The sequence below is a fragment of the Gopherus evgoodei genome, chromosome 3 (genome assembly GCF_007399415.2).
Source record: "Gopherus evgoodei ecotype Sinaloan lineage chromosome 3, rGopEvg1_v1.p, whole genome shotgun sequence".
Classification (NCBI taxonomy): domain Eukaryota; kingdom Metazoa; phylum Chordata; order Testudines; family Testudinidae; genus Gopherus; species Gopherus evgoodei.
Genome location: NC_044324.1, coordinates 11,516,083 through 11,529,545, shown reverse-complemented (window position 1 = coordinate 11,529,545; position 13,463 = coordinate 11,516,083). Strand labels below are relative to the sequence as shown.

Below are 13,463 nucleotides of genomic sequence, written 5' to 3'. Positions count from 1 at the left end.
ATATTTCCCCCGTCCCTGATATAATTTGCAGAACTAGAATGTTATGACATGGTTTACTCTGTTCTGTAGAAACGTAGTGTCTGCTACAAAAGTCTCCCATTTTAGCTATGCTGTGGTTTTAACAGCCAAACTCATGAGTATGTTGAAAGAATATTTTTTTATATAATTTTATTCATGTATTTTAACAACTTTGTTCTGAATCCTCTTGTTCCAGAGCTGTCTGAACTTCATGTAACTCTTGGTAAATCTCCACATTTAAACATAGCAGCTCCTACAGCATTTTGTTTGAAATAATGCTACCCAAAAACTTCATCTTCATCCGTGCATAGCTTGTATACTGCATATGTTAGGTACTCCTTGTAGATTGGGCCCAAGTAGCACTCTATATGTGGGGGGTGAGGGGCGGAGAGGAGTCAGATCAGTGAGCTAGTTCCTATACTGTATAAATATGTTGCTTTGACCATGTCACCCCTCTCTTTGAATCTCTCCACTGACTTCCCCTTCTCTATTGCATCAAACAAAAGCTGCTTGTATTCACTTTCAAGGACCTTCACCGTCAATCCCCAGCCTACCTGTCATCTCTTGTTTGCTATCGAGCTGTCAGTGGGCTCACTTCAAATCAGTTTATGATGCAAGTCTCCATTGCCCATATGTTAATTTTACAAACAAGCATCTTCATGCTTTCTCCCATGCTGCCCCACCATGCCTGGGGAGATGCTCACCTTACACATCCACAAAGTTACCTCTTTATCCACTTTCAGATCTTTCCTCAAAACTCTCCTTTGGTGTGATGCAGGTTAAAAAAAAGTGACAATGGCTAGGCTGCTGCTGTGCTGAGACCACTTCCCATCATATTGACCGATGCTGTCTGTCATCTGTACTCCCTTGTCTTTGTGTCCATCCGTTGCTTCTTGTCCCTTACTTAGCACTCTGAGGCAGGGACCATCTTTTTGTTCTATGTTTATAGAGCTCCTTGCACAATGGGTTCCTGGTCCATAACTGGGTCAGAAAAGACCAGTTTGTCATGCATTTTCAACTCTGGTGTTTCACGGACCTGCTTATTTCTTCATTCCCACTAACAGCTCATTGAATCTATTCTTACATCTCTCCAATAATGTTGCAGTTCTATCACTCCAGAAGACTAAGTTACCAGCTAGAGGTGCCGTGTCTACCATAAGAAACTTTTCCTAAAATTTCAATAAATTGCTACCATGAGTTTAGCTCCAGCAAGTGCAGCATTGTGATAGGAGCTCAAGTCTAAACACGGCTCCAGGCAGATGCTGGTATTTTAGGCACCGTGTAAATGAACATTCTCCAGAGTGACTCTATACTATGCAATGGTTAAATAGCTTCCTGGAGACCTGTTTACAGGTGGGTTCCTACCATTGCTACCACTAGTGTGAACAAAGCAAAGGAGACTAGCATCCAAAGAAAAGCTGAGGTCTGCGGCCTCCAGATGGAGGCAGAGTGTGACTGTCAGGCATTGCATTTTGGTGAATTTCTGGGGTCTGAGGGACAGTGGGCTTTTTTTGAAGGAATCAAGGGTCCATTTTATTTTCCTTCCTTCCTTTTCTTCTCCTCGCCCCCATTGATAGTTCAACTCCAGATCACAGCCAAAAAGGGCTATGGAGAGTGTGTATGTGTAAGGGGTATCTGTCTTTCCTCTTTACCCATAGCATTCTTTTCTGACCCAATTCGCATGTAAATTGTTCTGAGTATCTGTGTTTGAAGGATTGTTAGGTTGGTTGGTTTGTTTTCTGTGTGTTCTTTTTTGAAAAAAGAGGAATGGGAATCATGATAGAGTAGCAAAGCAAGCCAGCAATTGGTAAAAGCTTGCCCTCCTTTTGTAAAGCATGGTACCTCCTAACAGAGAGTTGACTAAATCTGTGCCAAGAGGTGTCAAGCTAGCTCCATTATCAAAGTAACTGTGTTGGAGATGTGGGCTTGCTTCTGATGTACAGTTGTATTTCTTCATCCTGCCAGAATGGCAATTCAGGAACAACTTCAGGATTCAGTTGCATAGACCAAGGGTGGCCAGACATGTGGCAATCTAGACTGTCCCCCTACTATATGTGTACACAGATGGGGTTAGAAGAAGCTGCAGTTTTCATCGCCCTTTTCCTGATAAATCAAGGTAGCCTTGGTGTCATCCATGAAGTCCTGTGTTAACCATACCCTGGCTAGAAGATAAAATGTGGAAATGATAATCAGCTAGTTGGGGTAAGTGCTGAATAAACAGAAAGGAAAGGCTAAGTAAAGAGGTGACCAGGACTTCACGCTAGGATTCTTAAGGGTGTCTCATTCCCCACTGAAAGGCATGGTGTAAAACTGACTCTTGAGAGATTATATTGCAAACTCTTTTCTGCATAGGTTTTGTTATACTACATATCTGACCTTTCCGTATGTTAATTTACTTTATCAACCTCCATCAATCTTCAGACGTCTGACTCATTGACAGGTTGGTAATGTAAAAGGTGACCGGCTAAGTATCTTTTTTCTTCAGTTGGGTTTGTGCCCCCTCTTGCTTCTTTCTGATTGATAAAGAAAGACTAAAAGTATGATTGGGGTTTCCTTTAAAACTTTCCTGCTTGTTGTCAACCCCTAGAGCAAGGTTCTCAATCTTTTACATCCCATTATAGCCTTTAACATGGCCAGACCGCTGTGGGTCTCGCCTGCTATTTAGCGATATGGAAAGGACAGAGTGGTCAAAGCTCTCAGACTGAGAACATGCCTCTAGAGACATCAGCAAGGTCAACTGTGGTCTTTCCTGGTGTTTCTGGAAGGCCTGTCGTGCAGGCTGTTGATAGTTACCCCTTCAATTAAGGCACAAGAGGTAAGGGCTGCTCAACTGCTTAACTTTCACTCTCTTGTGGTGTTCCTATTTCGTTAGTTTTCCAGGATTCTATCAGATCTTGATCACTTATTCTGGGAACTTGGGAGGAAGTGATCGTGATCTGATAGAATTCAAGATCCTATGGAAAGGAGAAATAGTAGGCAAGATCCCATGGAAAGACCAATTAGGAAGAAAAGGAGTCGAAGGGGTCAAGAAGATCTAATATTAGAGGCTCAACATCAAGTTATTCTGATGTGGAGGAAAGATGATAAGCACAGGAGGCCAATATGGCTGCACAAGGAGCTTTTTAGCTATCTAAAACCCCAAAGGGATACATAGAGGAAATGGAAGGAGGAGCACGTCACGAAGGATTTATACATGGGAAATGCATGAACATGTTGGGACCAAGCCAGGAAAGCTAAGGCAAGAAATGAAATACAACTGGCAAGAAGTGTTAGAGGCAACAAAGAGTTCTCCAAATACGTCAGACAAAAAGGAAAGATCAGGGATAGCGTGGGCCTGCTGCTCAATGGAGAAGGTGAGCTGGTAATGGGAGATAAGAAGGCAGAAATGCTCAGTGCTTCCTTTGCTTCAATCTTCACACACAAAATAAAGTGACCAGACAACTAGTGAAGTTACTATAGACAACAAAGGGAAAGAAATGCAATTTGGGTTAAGTAAAGAACATGTCAGATCGTCTGCTTATTTGAATGAATTCAAGTCAGCAGGGCCTGATGCTAGGTAGCACAGGGTGCTGAAGGAATTTGCTGAAGAAATCTCAGCACTACCAGCAATATTATTTGCAAACTCCTGGATGACAGGTGAGGTCCTGGAAGACTGAAGAAGGGCTGACGTAGAGCCCATCTTTAACAAGAGGGGAAAGGAGGAGCTGGGAAGCTATCGAAGCCAGGCTGACTGGTCTATACCTGGGAAGCTGGTAGAGCCATGTATAAAACATTCCATCTGCAAATACCGGGAGGATGGAGGGGTGATCACTAGTAGCCAGCATGGCTTCACCAAGAACAAGTGACACCAAACCAGCTGGATTTCCTTCTCTGACAACGTCACTGGTTTGGTACACAGGGAATGTGGTGGACATAAAAAGATGGAGAAAAGTTGTTCTCTTTTGCCACATAGGGCAGAATAAGAGGCAATGGGTTCCAACTACAAGATAGCAGATTTAGATTAAATCTCAGGAAAAAGTCCTAACTGTAAGAACAGTAGGACAATGGAATAAACTACTTACAGAAGTTGTGGAATCTCCTTCTTTGGAGGTTTTCAAAAAAAGAGGCTGGAGCCATCTGTCTTGGATGGTTTAGACACAACAAATCCTCTATCTTGGCAGGGGTTTAGTCTAATTGACCCTTGTAGCTCCTCCTAACCCTATGATGTTAAAGTACGTTACACTACAGCCCACTTTATTTTTGGCAGTGTGTAGGCAGGAAACCTCTCAGAGTTAATATGTATAAAGAAGCAAAAAAAGGGACAAGCCGCGTTCCCTATAAACTGTGCAGGCATGTGGCCGTGCAGCAGTCTTTTATATACCACACGTCACAAACTGTGCCGCTTCCCGACTGCCTCCCATGGCCCCTCACAGAAGTGCTTTGATCTCTGCAAAGAGACTCCAGGAAGAATGGAAACCCTGTTGCTCTGTACTGAGGCAGCTAGAACCAAGCCTGATTCTGTCTGACCTGTGCCTACCCCCATGTTGTCTTGGCACAGGTATGGGAGACCTGCCAAGTGGTGGCGTTGATCCTGCCTCCAGGGTGCCTCTTGTTCCTTTGGTCTGGCCCATCCCTGCTCCAACAGGCTCTTCCCTCCCTGCTGTGTTCCCCACTGGCACTCAGGCTTCCATGATTTGTCTGCAGTGTGTGATGCCAAGAGCTCCTTATTTCTAAGCTGGGTGAGGACTGGATCTTCCTTATTCTGCTGGGGCTGCTCTTGTGTTCTGGCCAGTGCCAGCTGGGGGAATGGGCTGCCCCGTGGGCAGGGGGGCAGGGTGCAGTGTCAGCAGAAGAGCAAGTCCTGTCCGCGCGGGCAAGGGGCTTGGAATGATATCAGCCAGAGGATTAGGCCCTGGTGGGCGTGACAGGGTTTGGTGTCAGCCAGGGAAGTGAATCCTGTGGGTGTGTGGGGCTGGCTATGGTATCAGCAGAGTGGGCCCCAGGGGGGTGACTGGGTATGGTGTCAGCTGTGGGACTGGACCCTGGGGTGGTGTGGGGATAGCTGGATGTGGGAACAGACCTGGGGGTGGTGTGGGGTTGCGGCGTATGGTGTCAGCCAGAGGAAGAGACCCTGGGGTGGTGTGGGGTAGCTGGGTATGGTGTCAGCCATGGGAACGGACCCTGGAGTGGTGTGGGGATAGCTGGGTATGGTGTCAGCCAAGGGAAGGGACCCTGGGGGTGTGTGGGGTCACTGGGTGTGGTGTCAGCCAGGGGAACAGGCCCTAGGGGATGTGGCTGGATACGGTGATACCTGGGGGTGTTGGCTGGGCACACTGTTAGACAGGGAGGAGGGCCATTGGGTGAATATGGAGGTGGTTAAGTTCAGCCAGGCAAGTGGGCCATGTGGGGTGGCAAGGTAGGGTGTTGGCTAAAGGCCCTGGAGACTCTCTCTCTCTCTCTCTCTGTCCCCAGGGTAGGTCCTTGGGTGTGTAAGGGGGCTGCGTTGGACAACAGTTCCCTGTGGTGGAAATGTTTGGGGCCTTGTCTTTTGGGGGCTCTCCCTCCTCCTTTGCTTAGCCAGGATACGCTCAGTCCTGTCTGGGGTGGGATGGGGGATGAGCTGAGGTGTTATGAGAAAGTCAGACAGTGATCCTGATCCCAGAGAGTCTTATTAACATTTCTCTGCACCGCCCCCCCACCTATCTTTCTGCAGCCCAGAAGTGGACGTACGGGGGCCTGGACACCAGCGTCTAGCCTAGTTCCCTTCGTAGTTTGTGTGCCCTCCCGTAGAGATTTTCTTCTCCGTGAATGTATACAATGACAGCAATGCAGCTTGGAGTTAGTTCAGGGTAAGAAGACTTAACAAAAAGAAATTGGATGATGACATACTGCAGCATCTTCACCAAACTGCAAGCCCCGTTCTGCTACTGTGATGCTCCCTTCCCTTTCCCCTTCCCCTTCCAAAAGAGTCCAGCATCTGCAGACTAAAGTGGTGGAAATGTATAAAGTAAACATAAGAATGGCCATGCTGGGTAGGACCAGGGGCTTGTCTACACTACGAAATTAGGTCGAATTTATTAGTCGACCAGTAGCCTCCGATTTTACAAATCGATGGTGTGTCTCCCCACTATGCACATTCCATCGGTGGAGCGCATCCCCACTGCCGTGGGTAGCATCAGCTCACAGAGTGATGCACTGTGGGCAGCTATCCCACAGTTCCTGCAGCCGATTGGAATTCTGGGTTAGGCTCCCAATGCCTGATGGGACAAAAACATTTCCATGAGGTGTTTTGGGTACATATCATCAGCCTCCCATGATGCACTTGGCTCCTCCCTTCCTCCCTCCCTGAAAGCAATGGCAAACAATCATTTTCACTCCTAAGCCTGGGTTACTCGTTTGGACACCATAGCACAGTAAGCACTGGATCCCGCTCAGCTGTACTCCGTTGATGTGAGCGTCACAAACACCTCGCGCATTGCCCTCCGGTATTTGCAGAGCCCAGCCAGGAGCAGCCATGCAGAAAGAATGTGATGCCGCGCAAATAGCAGTGCTGGAAGCCGTGGAATGGAGCAATTCGCACCTACTGGCAGCCGGGCTTGTTGACACAGTGGAGTGCCGCTTCTTGGCCAGGTAAACAAGCACAGACTGGTGGGACTGCATCATGATGTAGGTATGGGATGAGTCCCAGTGGCTGCATAACTTTCGAATGCATAAGACCATTTCATGGAACTTTGCAAATTGCTTTCCTCAGCCCTGATGCACAGAAATACCAAAATAAGACCTACTCTACCAGCTGAGAAGAGCGTGACGATAGCTCGCAACGCCAGATTGCTACCGGTCAGTTGGGAATCAGTTTGGAATCAGTAAATCTACTGTGGGGGGCTGCTGTGATCCAAGTAGCCAGGGCAATCCATTCACTTCTGCCAAGAAGGGTAGTGACTCTGGGAGACGTGCAGGACATAGTGGATGGCTTTGCCATGATGGGATTCCCTAACGGTGGGGCGATAGGTGGAAGGCACATTCCTATCTTGGCACTGGACCACCTTGCCAAAGAGTACGTAAACCGCAGGGGCTACTTCTCAATGGTGTTGCAAGCGCTAGTGGATCACAGGCATCATTTCACCGACATCAGCGTGGGATGGTCAGGAAAGGTACATGACGCGCACATCTTTAGGAACTCTGGACTCTTCAGAAAGCTGCAAGAAAGAACTTTCTTCCCGACCAGAAAATTACCATTGGTGATGTTGAAATGCCAATAGTTATTCTTGGAGACCCAGCCTACTCCTTGTTCCTGTGGCTCATGAAGGTATACACAGGCAGCCTGGACGGCAGCAAGGAGCAGTTCAACCACAGGCTGAGCAGGTGCAGAATGGTAGTGGTATGCCCCTTTTGGACATTAAAGGGGCGCTGGCACAGCTTACTCACTAGGTTAGACCTCAGCGAAAGCAATATTCCTATTGTTGTTGCTGCTTGCTGTGTTCTACATAATATCTGTGAAAGTCAGGGGAGGAAGTTGAGGCTGATCACCTGGCTGACAATGATGAGCAGCCAGACACCAGGGCAATAAGACAAGCACATCAAGGTGCACTGCATCTCCGAGAGGCTTTGAAAACCAGTTTCCTTAATGATCCAACACTGATGTGATAGTTCTGTGTGTTGTTCCTTACCAGCTTGCCCCCTTCTTCGCATGTACTGCCCTGTAAACTAACCCCCCACCAACCACTGTGTGCACAGTGAATAAAGAGCCTCTTGTTCTCATTTCATGCATTTTTATTATGCTAACAAACACTGAACAGAGACGCAATGAATAGCAATGATAACCAGATAAGGGCCTGATAACACAGGGAGGGAGGGGCAAGGACACAGCTTATTACAATTGCACTGTCTAGCAATCAAAGCTGTGGGAACGAGAGCTTTCTGCTTCATGAACCATCCCCTGGAGTTGAGTTCAAGGGCTAACGGAGCTCTTGTCTCTTCTCCTCCCACCCCTCCTTGCATTCTAGGACATCTGGGAGAGGAGGATATAGAACTTGGTGAGGAAGGAAGCTGGTTCATCATTGGGTGCACTGGGACTCTAAGGTCTAGCTGCCTTTCCTGCACCTCAACCTGTTTGCTCCCCAATAAGCTGCAATATCTCCTCTTGTGTGTTACGCTCTTCTTCCCTGCCCTCTCCGTTGATGCACATGCTCTCTGAGAGTGTGAGCCTCCATCCATGCAGCTGGGCCCTGTCAGCCTCAGAGGAATGCATCAAATCACAGAACATGTCTTCCCTTGTCCACTTTTTTCACCTTCTAATCTGGGACAGCCTTTGTGCTGGAGTGGAGGAGGCACCCAGAGAAAATGTTGCTGGTGCAAGGAAAACATACATTGTTGAAAACAAAAGGTTAACTGTTGCAATGAATGAAAGAATTCACAGCAGTAAATACATTCCCTGAGGTACTCAGCCAGCCAACAAGGTACAACACATGGCAGAGTGCTGGACAGCAGATTTCAGTTTGCAGGCAGGCATGGCAAGTGCACACAAAAGGATAGACGGTGTGAGGGCACTCCAGGGGACACTTTTTAGTGTGGAAACTCTTGGTACATAAATAGGCTTTTCTGGGGAATACTCTTTGCGTGGCTGCACTGGGTGCCCCTGTGTCCCTATTGTTTACCTCAAATTAAACATTAACCACAATTGCATTTAACCCCTGTAGTGTTGTTACAAGTGTGCACTCACCAGAGGTGCCTTCCCTGCCATCACAGTCCCGTACCAGTGAGTCTTGGGTGGGGATTGGCTCCAGAGTTAGGAAAAGGTCCTGGCTGTTGGGGAGAATGGATCCTCCACTTGCCTGCTGCGCATTCTCCTCCTCCGTCCTCATCAACAATGTCCTCCTTGTTGTTGCCTGTGGCTGCCTGAATCCCTTGGGAGGTAGCTACGGAGAGTGTTGAGGTACTGGTGGGGTCCCTGTGATGGTATCTTTCCCCAATTTGAACCTTAAGAGTCCAAAAATTGGGGTACCAGCGTGAATTCCTCTAAGCTCAATTACCAGCTTAGAACCTGCAGCGCTGCCACCAATCAGGAATTCCAGTGCCTGGTACACTCTGGTCCCCGCAAAACCTTCCCTGGGGACCCCCAAGACCCAGACCCCCTGGATCTTAACACAAGGAAAGTAAACTCTTTCCTTCACCAGTGCCTTTCCTAGGCTTCCCTCCCTGGGTTACCCTGGAAGATTACTGCGATTCAAATGCCTTGAATCTGAAAACAGGGAGGGATGTTCCTTCCCCCCTCCCCTTCTCCCTCACCCAGAGGCAATACAGATTCAAGCTCCATGAACCTAAAACAAAGGGATTGCACCCCTCTCCCCTCCTTTCTCTTTCTTCCCTATTAAGTACAGACTCAATTCCCTTGAGCCTCAACAAGGGGAAAAAAAATCATACAGATCTAAAAAACAAAACTTTTTAATAAAAAGAAAAGATAATAAAGAAAATCACTGTAAATTCAAGATGGAATATTACAGGGTCTTTCAGCTTATAGAAACTGGAGAAAAAGCCTCCTCCAACAGAAATACAATTTAAAATACTTTCAGCCAAATACACATTAGAACTCTACCAGCCAGATACACATTTGCAAATAAAGGAAAAAAACAATTAAAAGACTATAACCGCCTTCCTTACTAAATACTTACTATTCTGCATATATAAGAGACTGTAGCAGGGAGATTGGCAAGAAACCTGGTTGCATGTCTAGTGCCTTCCAGGACTCAGAGAGAACAAAACCAAACCCAAAAACAGAAACAAAGGTTTCCCTTCTCCGAGGTTTGAAAGTATCTTGTCTCCTGATTGGTCCTCTGGTCAGATGTTGCAGGTCACTGTTAACCCTTTACAGGTTAAAGAGACATTAACCCTTAGCTATCTGTTTATGACAGTCCCCGCCTAGAATCGCATGCAGCTGCTCATAGAAATGGCATGTCTGTGGCTCAGCACCAGAGAGACTAGTCACCTCCCTTGTCTTCTGGTACGCTTGCCTGAGCTCCTTTATTTTCATACGGCACCGCTGGGTGTCCCTGCTATAGCCTTTTCCCCCCATGCCCTGTGCCATTTTGGCATAGATGTCATCATTTCTTCTGCTGGTTCAGAGCTCTGCCCGCAGACTCTTTTCGCCACACAGCAATCAGAGCCAGTGTCTCCCATTCGCTCCACGCTGGCGCACGTTTGCGGCGCTGGGCAGCCATGGTCAGCCGTGCTGGTGAGCTCTCCATGCTGATCAAACAGAAAATGAAATTCAAAAGTTCCCAGGGCTTTTCCTATGTACCTGGCTGAAGTGCATTGGAGTTGAAAGTGCTGGCCAGAGCGGACACATTGGAGCACTTTGGGACACCACCTGGAGGCCAAACAAGTCAAACTACACTGTGCTGTGTCTACACGACCCCTAATTCGACCTGGGAAGGTCAAATCTAGCACTACTCCTCTCGTTGAGCTGGAGTACAGGCATTGATTTGAAAAGCCCTTTAGGTTGGCGGGAAGGGCTCTGTAGGGTAGACAAGCACATTATAAATTCGACTTAATGTGGGAAATGTTGATCTAACGACGTAGCGTTGACCAGCCCCAAAGGTGCATCTAGCCCAGTATCCTGTCTTCTGATAGTGGCCAGTGCCAGGTGCCCAGGGGGAATGAACAGAAGAAGGAATCATCAAGTGATGCATCCCGTCATCCACTCCCAGTTCCCAGGTGTTTTTTTTTGAGGTGCTCACTGTCTGGTGGGCATAGGCGCCTAGATCAGTGAACATACACATAGTAATAAATATTTTAAGGTCAGTGAAAATACTGACAACTAACTGTTTGGTGCTCCATGCCCAGAGGCCTCTGTGAATAATAAACCTAAATGAAACTGCAAAATTAATGGTTAGGGTAGGCACCCAGAAAATCTGATAAATGAGAATGGGGAATACCCCTTGTTTGGTATTGCACAAAGAGTCCACAAGACTGCTGCTGGTGTTTAATGTCACAGGACAGAGAATTTCAGCCTCATGTACCCACAGTGGAAAAGGCCCTGCCTCCTATCCTGTGTGTGACTCATGATAACTAACACTGCAGTCTCTCCTACTTCTGTCTGCCTTCAGGACACAATGCAAAGATGTTGCAGCAACTCTGAGTGCCCCAAATGATCTTGGTCTGAGGGAGGAGATTGCAGACAGCCGTCCCTGTTTAACTTACTGCTGGACAATTGTTGCAAGAGGTCTGACCTCGAGATCTTGGACTGGGAACCTGTCATATGATGTGGCAGAGGGCTAGAAATTTAACACCAGGAATGTTGTTGAGCAACTTCATCTCTCTGTATCCTGGTTTCTCTTTGTGTAAAACGGGGGTAACATTTACCGATCTACCAGGACTGGATGGGAGTTAATATTTGCAAAGCACTTTGAAGATGAAATGCATTATAGAAATACTAAGTATTTATTGTTCATTTTACATTTAGTGCCCTTTGCAAGAATTGCTTTGTAGAATTTGTTCGACTACTTGTTTATAAGGCCATGTCTATGCTGGAGAAATTACCCATGTTAGCCACTCTATGCCAATGCGAGAGAGCTCTCCCGTCAACATAATTAAACCACCCTCAACGAGCAGAGGTGGTGATGTCAGTGGGAGAGCGTCTCATGCTGACGCAGTACTGTCCACATCAGTGCTTCTGACGGTGTAACGTATATCACTCGGGGGTGTTTCTTTCACACCTCTGAGCAACACAAGTTATACTGACAAAGGTGCTAGTGCAGACATAGCCTATGTAAGAGAAGGTTTTAAAGTCCAGTCTGAAAAAGTGGCACATGTGTCATGTTTTCCAAATGACTGTATAATCAGATGACTTTACGGTCACCCTAGAAGTACTGATTGTGAGGTGATGTCTAATAATAAACACCTTTCATCTCATCTTTTTTACATGAAAGTGCTGTGCAAACATTATCGTAATCATCCCAACACCTCTGGGAGATGTTTGCATTCTTGCAGGAGGTAGTTCAGCAGTAATCTTATTTGGCCAGTCAGCAATAAGCATGTGAAAAGAGAAAGTTGTTAAGCAAAAAGTTGAGAGGATTTAGATGTCCAAAGAGAGAGAGAGTCACTTAAAATCAAGGGCAGTGACTTCTGGGATTAAACTTCTTATCATTCAGAAGCATAGCTGCTCTTTATTTTCTCTCCCTCCTGAAGGTTGAGTGTGATGTGACTGTTGGTATGCCCATGCCGAGGGAAGGATATTTTTAACAGTGCTGTAAAAAGAACAGTGTCCTTAGCACAAATTTACCACTATATCAATGGAATTGTGGGCCTCAACTTCTTAGGATGAGGCCCTAAGCTTTTAACCTTGGAGCTCAACTGGTGGTAATGTAGAGAAGCTGCAAGCATTTTATACCACTGTATCTTCTAGACCAGCTCTGAGCAGTGCTATATGGCTCTGGTAAAAATGTCAGCAACTGGCTTTGTCCTCTCTGTGCAAGCACTACCGATACTGATGGCATCGATGGAGCAATGTGGTGGTAGTGCAGCAAGGAATGATTTTAAGACAGTTGCCAGTGCAGTCACAGCCCTAGGTTCAAGGGCTAGAAGCCTTTGGGGAAAGGTGCAATGTATGTGATCTCCTACCTCATCCCTAGCTGACACACTGGAGGCCATGTCCCGTGACAAGTTCCAACACGTTCTTACAATGTCTCTTGCTTATAAATGTTTACGCACTATAAAAAGACACAAGGAATATTTGTAGCTATCGGTGAGTTTGATTGTTAAATGTTTCTTTTAAATATGCTAAAGTCATTATGTGCACTTTAAAAAGGGAACTTCAGCTCTTAGAAATTAGGGAAAAGACTTACAAGGTCATGGAATTCATCCACAAGATTGTTCCCTACAATGTCCTCTCCAGGGCTTTCTCCAGTCATGTCTTAAATGACCCCAATGATAGGGCCTCCATCTGCTCCCTGGAGAGAGGATTCCACAGGCTAAAAGATTTCACGGTTGGGAAATTTTTCCTAATATGCAACCTATAGTTTCCTTCGATTTCTTCCCGGGAGTCCTTCTTCGATTCCTGTGTATCACTCCACATAATTCCTCTCCTTCGCTGTTATTTATACCCCTGCAAATGCTTGTAAACAGTTGTCATACCCCTCTTGGACATTGGGCCAAGCTATATATATTTAATTAGTTTACTCTTTCCTCAACAATAAGTACCCCCAATTGCAATTACTATCACTCGTCTCTAAAATTGCTTTCTAAAAGAAAAGTATTTTTCCTTGGATTACAGCTGGCGCTGAAGGAAAAAGGCATGAGCTGACTATTAAAAGCACAATTGCTCAGTTTATTTCTTCATAACAGAGACACAGCTGCAGATCAAAATAACTGGGAATAGAGGTGTATCCTGTATAAAGAGCAGCAACAGTCCAACAGCGTGACTGACCTCTATGCCCTGTTCGTAGCCTCTATCCGGTAGCAGTCTGCAAAAC

The 13,463-nt window shown here is 46.4% G+C and overlaps 1 protein-coding gene across 5 annotated transcripts in view; it reads left to right on the top strand.

Moving 5' to 3' along the window:
• Positions 1 to 13,463, top strand: part of ASXL2 (ASXL transcriptional regulator 2) — a 237,837-nt gene that overhangs the window by 116,957 nt on the left and 107,417 nt on the right. The gene's annotated exons all lie outside the window — the stretch shown is intronic.